Below are 8,146 nucleotides of genomic sequence, written 5' to 3' on the forward strand. Positions count from 1 at the left end.
TGGTATTCTTCTGATTATCCTGATGAGCGCAAGATGAAAAGCTTTGACAAAATATCTTTTTTCAGCGAAGTTATATGCCTCAATCTGTTTTATAGTCACGAACAACATTGAATTAGCAACTTTTACCTAGAACGAGGCAAGGCACAACCTGACATCATGAATTCTGGGATCTATAAAAACATACATCCTTTTTAAAAAAAAAAGTTGAGCATTGAGCCCCGTCCGTCATTTTATTAAATCATGGTTGATCTGTACCTTGACTTGTATCTTGTGGTGAAAATAAGTCAAAAGAATTAAACCAACTTTAATGGTCAAGGTCCCACATTGTGCGGTAACAAACTTAATAGAAAAACTCCTTCTACTTAGAGATTGTGCAGAGCTGGGGTGGAGTCATCTTTTGAGTGAGACTGTAGGCCCTTTAAATGTAAAATATCCATGGCACTGCTTCAAAGAGCCGGGGGGGGGGGGAAGGAGAGAAATAGTTATCCCCGTTCTGGGACCAATAACAGGGGCTGGTTTAGCACAGTGGGCTAAATAGCTGGCTTGTAAAGCAAACCAAGGCCAGCAGCGCAGGTGCAATTCCCGTACCAGCATCCCCGAACAGGTGCCGGAATGTGGCGAGTAGGGGCTTTTCACAATAACTTCATTTGACGCCTACTTGTGACAATAAGCAATTTTCATTTCATTCATAACGGGGAACAATATTCCACAATCAACATCACTGATAGGAACAGATAATTACGTTGCTGTTCGTTGAATCTTGCAGTTCATGCACTTCCTTACGTTACAACATTCACGGTGGCTGGGTCAAAAACCCAAAACTTTTGGAATTCCTCCGGGTGCTCCGGTTTCCTCCCACAGTCCAATTGCCAGCCGTTCAGCACTGTCTTCTCATAAGTATAAAGTTGTTATTTTCCCAACCTTGGTATTCTTGTGATTATCCTGAGGAGTGCAAGATGAAAAGCTTTTGACAACATGTCTTTTTTCAGCGAAGCTATATGCCTCAATCTGTTTTAAAGTCACGAACATTGAATTAGGTGGATTGCCCCTAGTGTCCAGGGATGTGCAGGCTAGGTGAGGTTACAGGGATAGGGTGAGGGGTGGGCCAAGATAGGGTGACCTTTTAGAAGGTCAGTGCCGACCTGATGGACCAAATGGCCTTCTGTACTGCAGGGATTCGATTCTATTCCACCCGAACAGCACGCAATACCATATAGGTTTTGCAACAATTCAAGGCGGCTCACTGCCACCTTCACACGTGGTTGGCAGGCAATTATAGGGATTGGCAATAAACACTGGCCTTAATGCGGCACTCTCGTCCCGTGAAAGAATTTGAATAAAGACAGTGACCACGCACACTTCAGAAGTGTTTCACCAATGGCGATGTGAGGGTATCCTGAGGCAGCAAGGGGAGCGACGCCAGTTCTTGCTTTCACCCACCCGGTGTGGGGCAAAACAGGGTAGCTCAAAGGGGCCGGCAAGGGCGCGATGGGCCAAGTGGCCTCCTTCCGCTCGAGGGGGTGCAACTTTCCCCAAAACTACAACTGCATTGGCCAGGTGAACCCGAGGAGAGTTTGATCCCCACCTTGATCCTCATTCCCTCCCAATTTCCACCTTCTGGAAAGTTGAATGAGTGGAGCCAATGACGTCATCGCATCCCCCCCATGTGACGCCATGTGGCGGCTTCTCGAACATTCTTCGGCGCTTCCCCTTTAAAACAACTTATTGTGCTGGGGAGGTCTAAAATAATCAATCCCCCTTCCTCCCCCTCAAAGAAATCGAGCCGGTCCGGCGAAATCCGAAAGGAAATTGCCCTAGAAACGGCTCCGTGACCGTTTTATTTTCAAAAGCGGACCGGATCGAACCGGTTCCAACCGGTCCGGGGGTGGAGGGGGGGAAGGGCGCTGGATCCTTTAGGTAGCGAAACACGCGCCTGATTTTATCTCTGTATTACTTCCCACCTTCCTCCACCTCCAAAGAACCCGATGTGATTAAAAAAAAACAGGGATATCACCTCCCCCCCCCCCCCTCACATTTTTTTCAAAGCGATGAGGGTTGGGGGGGGAGGGGTAAGGGCCGGAAGTTGTTTGATCTTCCTCCTCCTCCCCCCTCCCTTCTCCTCCCGCTGGCAGGCGGTCGGCCTGGTCGGGGTCCTGACGGGGTGGACGGGGTCCTGGCGCCGCCATATTGCAGTCAGTTCCCTTGTTGTTCTGTGGATGTGAATGAGTCGCGGGAGAGGCCGGCGGGAGAGACGGACCTTTAGAGCAGAGAGTTCCAGAGAGCAAGGCGGAAAAAAAGGCCTCGGCTCCGCCACCCGAAGCACCCCCGCCAACACCCGCTGACGGTAAGGAGCGCCGCCCGCGGTAAAGTAGCCATAATATCTCACCCCCTCCTTCCAATAACAGGGCGTGGTTCATAAATGTTAATAAGTAGTTCCTCCTCCCCCACCCCCTCACAGTTATCCTGCATGCTGCTTTATGGGAGCCACAAACTAGGCAAGTGTTTATGTATGTATGTATGTATGTGTACATCGATACACACTATATAATATATAAACACATTCCTATGATATGTATATAACACGTGCGTATGTGTGTAGTATATATCTTAAATGTATGTATATGTATTATTTGATATACAGATATGTTCACTCATTTATTCTAGATATTGTAAATCTAATGTTTTCCTGTAGATGCATATGAGATTTGTATATGTTTGTACACACCCCTTCAATTTCTATTCCACATGTTGTAAGTCTAATCTTTTCCTGTAGATGCGCATGACATATGTGTACACTCTCTATTCCAGCTGTTGTAATCTAATCTTTTCCTGTAGATGGATATGATATGTGTGTACTTTCTCTCTTCCAGATGTTGTAAATTAATCTTTTCCTGTGGATGCACATGATAGGTGTACACACATGCTCTCTAGTTCAGCTGTTGTGAATCTGATATTTTCCTTTGGATGGATATATATGTGTGCACATGCTCTCTATTCCAGTTGTTGTAAACCTAATTTCTTTCAGTAGATGCATGTGATAGGTGTACACACACGTGCATGCACACCATTCCAGCTGTTGTGAATCTGGTATTTTCCTCTGGATGGCTATGATATATGTGTACATGCACTCTCCATTTCAGATGTTGGAAATCTAATCTCTTCCTGTAGATGCATGTGATCTGTGTACACATGCTCTCTCTCTTCCAGATGTTGTGAATCTAATCTTTTCCTGTAGATGGATATAATGTGTAAACACTTCCAGATGTTATGAATCTAATCTTTTCCTGTTGAAGGATATGATATATACGTGTGTACACACGCTCTATTCCAGATATTGTAAACCTAATCTCTTCCTGTAGATGGATAGGATGTATACATGTATACATATACACTATTCCAGATGTTGTAAATCTAATCTCTTCCTGTAGATGGATAGGATATATACATATATACACACACTTTCTTCCAGATGTTTTAAATCTAATCTCTTCCTGTTGATGGATATACACACACATCTCACTTTGTTTCATGCACACTCTCTATTCCAAATGTTGTAAATCTAATGTTTTCCTGTCGATGCATAGGATATATAGATACACCCACCCATCACCATTCTCTTTATTCCGAGTGTTTGTAAATCTAATATATTCATATGGACGTATATAATATATAGGTGCGCGCGCACACACTTTCCCCCATCCTCTCTATTCCAGGTGTTGTAAATCTAATGTTCTCTACCTGTAGATGTGTGCATGTATATCTTCCCCTAATTTGTGAAATTTAAGCCTCCTATAAAGTTCCCACCCTCTTTATTCCAGGTATTGTGAATTTAATGTTCTCTTCCTTCCGATCGGTGTGTGTAATATCTCCCCCTATTCTGGTGGAATTTAAACTTCATATAAAGTTTAATCGGAGAATTTTTGTCCAGGATAATTTAAAAAGGGAATGAGTTTTCCTAAACCAGTCATTGCAAACTTCTCTTTTTTTATTTTAAGAAGGTTGTCATTTTCAACAAAAATAGATGACTACTTTTTCAAGGCATGCTTTTTCTGTGGGAACTGTGATGGTAACTTGAGTTGGAGGTTTTTGATCATTGGTTTTTAATTGTGAACTTAAAGTAGAAATTGTGAACTTAAAGTAGAAATTTGAAAAGATTTCATCTAGTGCAATGCATTAATTAAAACATTTTTTTTTAGAGTACCCAATTCATTTTTTCCAATTAAGGGGCAATTTAGTGTGGCCAATCCACCTAGCTTGCACATTTTTGGGTTTTGGGGGCGAAACCCACGCAAACATGGGGATAATTTGCAAGCTACACGCAGACCGTGACCCAGAGTCGGGATCAAACCTGGGACCTCGATGCCGTGAGGACACAGTGCTAACCCACTGCGCCACCGTGCTACCCAGTGCGATGCATTAATAAAATTAAATTTGGCATGTTTGTTGGGGGAGATGAGGATATACTTGTGCTGATTTGTTTTGAGTTGGAATCACTTGTTTTTCAAAACTTAGTTCATTCTCTTCAATTTTTGAAAGCAAAGGGGGTCAGGTAGCATAGTAAACTTTATAATCCCCAAGATGTTCTGCTATCTTTACTAGGTCATTGTTGTGTCTACTCTTATATTGAGCAAAGAGTAGAAAGTGTGCATGTGGGAGATGTCTGGCAGAGTAGTCTTCTGAGAATGTAATGTTTATTGGCATACTGTCGGATCTGTAACTCTAAAATTGGTTTGTGATGATTCTTCTAGAAGTGAGTGGCTTGAAGTACTATTAAGTTAATGTTGATAAATGATTTATATGTAGTGTATTATACATAAAATATATATTTTTTAAGGGCAGCACGGTGGCACAGTGGTTAGCACTGCAGTTTCACGGCGCCGAGGTCCCAGGTTCGATCCGGACTCTGCGTCACTGTCCGTGTGGAGTTTGCATATTCTCCCCGTGTTTGCGTGGGTTTCGCCCCCACAACCCAAAGATGTGTGGGATAGATGGATTGGCCATGCTAAATTGCCCCTTAATTGGAAAAAATTAATTGGGTACTCTAAATTTAAAAACATATATATATACATTTTATATTGAGGAATATTCAGATGAAAGGTCTTAGTGCAGATGTCGAAGCTTTTATTTGTGAGTCTTGTTTTACATTGACTCCCTAGATCGCATAGCATTTTATAGCAAAAGTCCATTTGATACAAAAGTGCTCTGCTTATATTTATGCTCCACACTAGCCACCTCCCACTGTTCTTCATTGCACCCCAATCAATCCTATTTATTACTTTCTCGTTACTTTTACTCTTACAGTGTAACACATTGTCAACATGCCGTGATGCAGTGCTGCTTTTCTTTTTTGAAACTGTCCCCAGCTGAAACAGAGATCATGTCCTGGTTTTCTTGGGGCAATGGGAGAGCTTGTTAATTGGATTTCCTGGCTGTGACTTCAAACTTTTGAAAAATCAACCTGTGCATGCTAGGAAAACGGGAGCTAATTGGGAAGAAAAAACAAGTTGGGAGATGTGATTTCAACTTGTCAGAACCAATGGGTTTCAAAATATTCAATTTATTTTCATTGGAAAGAGAGTGGACCCAGGTTCTTGCTTATGTGGGAGTTAGCTGAAAAGACTGAAACCTAAAAAGCTGTGAGTACCATCCAGGTACATTGAAGAGCTGGACTGTGTACCGGGGTGTTATTGAGTGGTTGAATGAAAATGCATCTGGGATAGCTAAACTATCACGATCGCTATCGACTGAGTGAAAGAGGTTTCCAGACGTACACCTTATTGGTTATAACTGTATCCATGGATCTCGGATGGAGTAAAGTGATTGTCAGAGGTGACATGAGGATCAGAGCCTGCAGGAAGAAGTGGTCAGACTCTACTAGAGGAAGGTAGTTGTGACAAACGTTGGGACTTCACGCAGTGTCATATGTGCCAAGATTCTTGCTGAAGAAATTAATCCTTGCATTGGCTACTTAAAACTTAGTTTATAGTTTTTAGTGTTTATAGTTTTTAGTCATAAGAGGCTTCCAGCATGAAAACAGGCTCTTTGGCCCAATTTGTCCATGCCACCCAGTTTTTACCACTAAGCTAGTCCCAGTTGCCGGCACTTGACCCAACAGAGTCATAGAGGCTGCTGAATAGAATTTGCCTGTTAATTCATCTTAATAATAATAATAATAATAATCGCTTATTGTCACAAGTAGGCTTCAATGGCGTTACTGTGAAAAGCCCCTAGTCGCCACATTCCAGCGCCTGTTCGGGGAGGCCGCTACGGTTCGGGGAGGATGGCAATTAAAACTCTGCGCATTTCTTGGCAAGCTTCTTGAATGTTGGGGAGGCCAGACTCTGCCATACTTCTCTTCCTGCTCCTCTGGTAATCCAGATTTCCCAAAGTAATAAAAATAAAATAAATAATCTTTATTGTCCCAAGTAGGCCTACATTAACATTGCAATGAAGTTACTGTGGAAAGCCCCAAGTCGCCACATTACGGCGCTTGTTCGGGTACACACGGAGTATTCAGAATTCTCAGCTGGTACGGGAATTGAACCTGCGCTGCTGGCCTTGTTCTACATCACAAACCAGCTGTCCCTACCAGCAAAATAGCTTAATAGTAATTACTGAGCTAAACCAGCCCCAGTAGCTAATCAGAACAGAGATTTTAACAGACTCTGGGACTATGGAGGGAAGGTCAGCTGGGCCTGACCTCAATCCTCGTCCCTTTGTAAATATTCGTTAGATATGGGTGCCCCTTGGGCAGCACGGTGGCACAGTGGTTAGCACTGCTGCCTCGCGCCGCCGAGGTCTTAGCTTCGTTCCCGACTCTGGGTCACTGTCCGTGTGGAGTTTGCACATTTCCCCCCGTGTTTGCGTGGGTTTCGCCCCCACAACCCAAAGATATGCAGGGTAGGTGGATTGGCCACACTAAATTACCCCTTAATTGGAAAAATTAATGGGTGGTGCGATTGCACAGTGGTTAGCACTGTTGCTTCACAGTGCCAGGGTTCCAGATTTGATTCTCAGCTTGGGTCACTGTCTGTCCGGAGTCTGCACGCTCCCCCTGTGTCTGCGTGGGTTTTCCTCTGGGCGCTCCGGTTTCCTCCCACAAGTCCCAAAAGACGTGCTTGTTAGCTGAATTGGACATTCTGAATTCTCCCTCTGTCGAACAAGCACTGGAGTGTGGTGACTAGGGGATTTTCACAGTAGCTTCATTGCAGTGTTAATGTAAGCCTACTTGTGACAATATTGAAGATTTATAAAAAAATAATTGGGTACTCTTAAAATTTAAAAAAAAAAAGATTATGTGGGTGCCCCTGGAAAGGTCAGGATTTATTGCCCATCCCTAAACTCTCCACGATGTTGGTGAGCTGCTGCAGTTCATGTGATTTATACAGTATCGTGTAGGGAGTTCAAGTGCTGTGGCGCAGTGAAGGGACAGTGATAGATTCTCAACCCGAGCTGGTGTGTTCCCATGCACTTGCTGGACTGGAGAACAGCTAATGTGGTTCCTCTATTTAAGAAGGGTTGCAGAGATAAGCCAGGGAACTACAGACCTGTGAGTCTCGAGTCGCAGGGATATACTGGCGCTGGAGGGTGTGCAGAGGAGATTCACTAGGTTAATCCCAGAGCTGAGAGGGTTGGATTACGAGGAGAGGTCGAGTAGACTGAGAACGTACTCGTTGGAATATAGAAGGATCCGGGGGGGGGAATCTTATAGAAACATATAAAATTATGAAGGGAATAGATAGGATAGATGCGGGGAGGTTGTTTCCACTGGCGGGTGAAAGCTAGGGGGCACAGCCTCAAAATATGGGAAAGTAGATTTAGGACTGAGTTTAGGAGGAATTTCTTCACCCAAAGGGTTGTGAATCTATGGAATTCCTTGTCCAGTGAAGCAGTTGAGGCTCCTTCATTAAATGTTTTCAAGATAAAGATAGATAGTTATTTGAAGAATATAGTAATAAAGAGTTCTGGTGTTTGGGCAGAAAAGTGTAGCTGAGTCCACAAAAGATCAGCCATGATCTCATTGAATGGTGGAGCAGGCTCGAAGGGCCAGATGGCCTACTCCTGGTTCTTATCTTATGTCAGTGGTAGGGAAATTATTGGAGAAATTCTGAAGGTGAGAATCTATTTCCACTTGGAGAGGCAAGGT

At 43.6% G+C, this 8,146-nt stretch overlaps 1 protein-coding gene and 1 long non-coding RNA gene across 5 annotated transcripts in view; one reads left to right on the forward strand and one right to left on the reverse strand.

The window, feature by feature from the left end:
• Nucleotides 1-658: 658 nt before the first annotated feature.
• LOC140403914 (uncharacterized) lies at nt 659-2,007 on the reverse strand. Its single transcript, XR_011938436.1, has 2 exons — nt 1,586-2,007; nt 659-942 (listed from the first exon to the last, which is right to left on the reverse strand). It is a non-coding gene; the product is annotated as an uncharacterized lncRNA (long non-coding RNA).
• Nucleotides 2,008-2,111: 104 nt separating this feature from the next.
• The window catches only part of LOC140403913 (SUMO-conjugating enzyme UBC9), a 52,018-nt gene continuing 45,983 nt past the window's right edge, over nt 2,112-8,146 (forward strand). For 2 of the 4 annotated variants that reach the window (XM_072492150.1, XM_072492151.1), the window contains exon 1: nt 2,113-2,344. The gene's annotated coding sequence lies outside the window, so the exon portion shown is untranslated. Of the gene's footprint in view, nt 2,364-8,146 lie in introns of all 4 variants that reach the window. The other 2 variants (XM_072492155.1, XM_072492154.1) reach the window with 2 other exon arrangements.

The sequence above is a fragment of the Scyliorhinus torazame genome, chromosome 29 (assembly GCF_047496885.1).
Source record: "Scyliorhinus torazame isolate Kashiwa2021f chromosome 29, sScyTor2.1, whole genome shotgun sequence".
NCBI classification, from domain to species: Eukaryota; Metazoa; Chordata; class Chondrichthyes; order Carcharhiniformes; family Scyliorhinidae; genus Scyliorhinus; species Scyliorhinus torazame.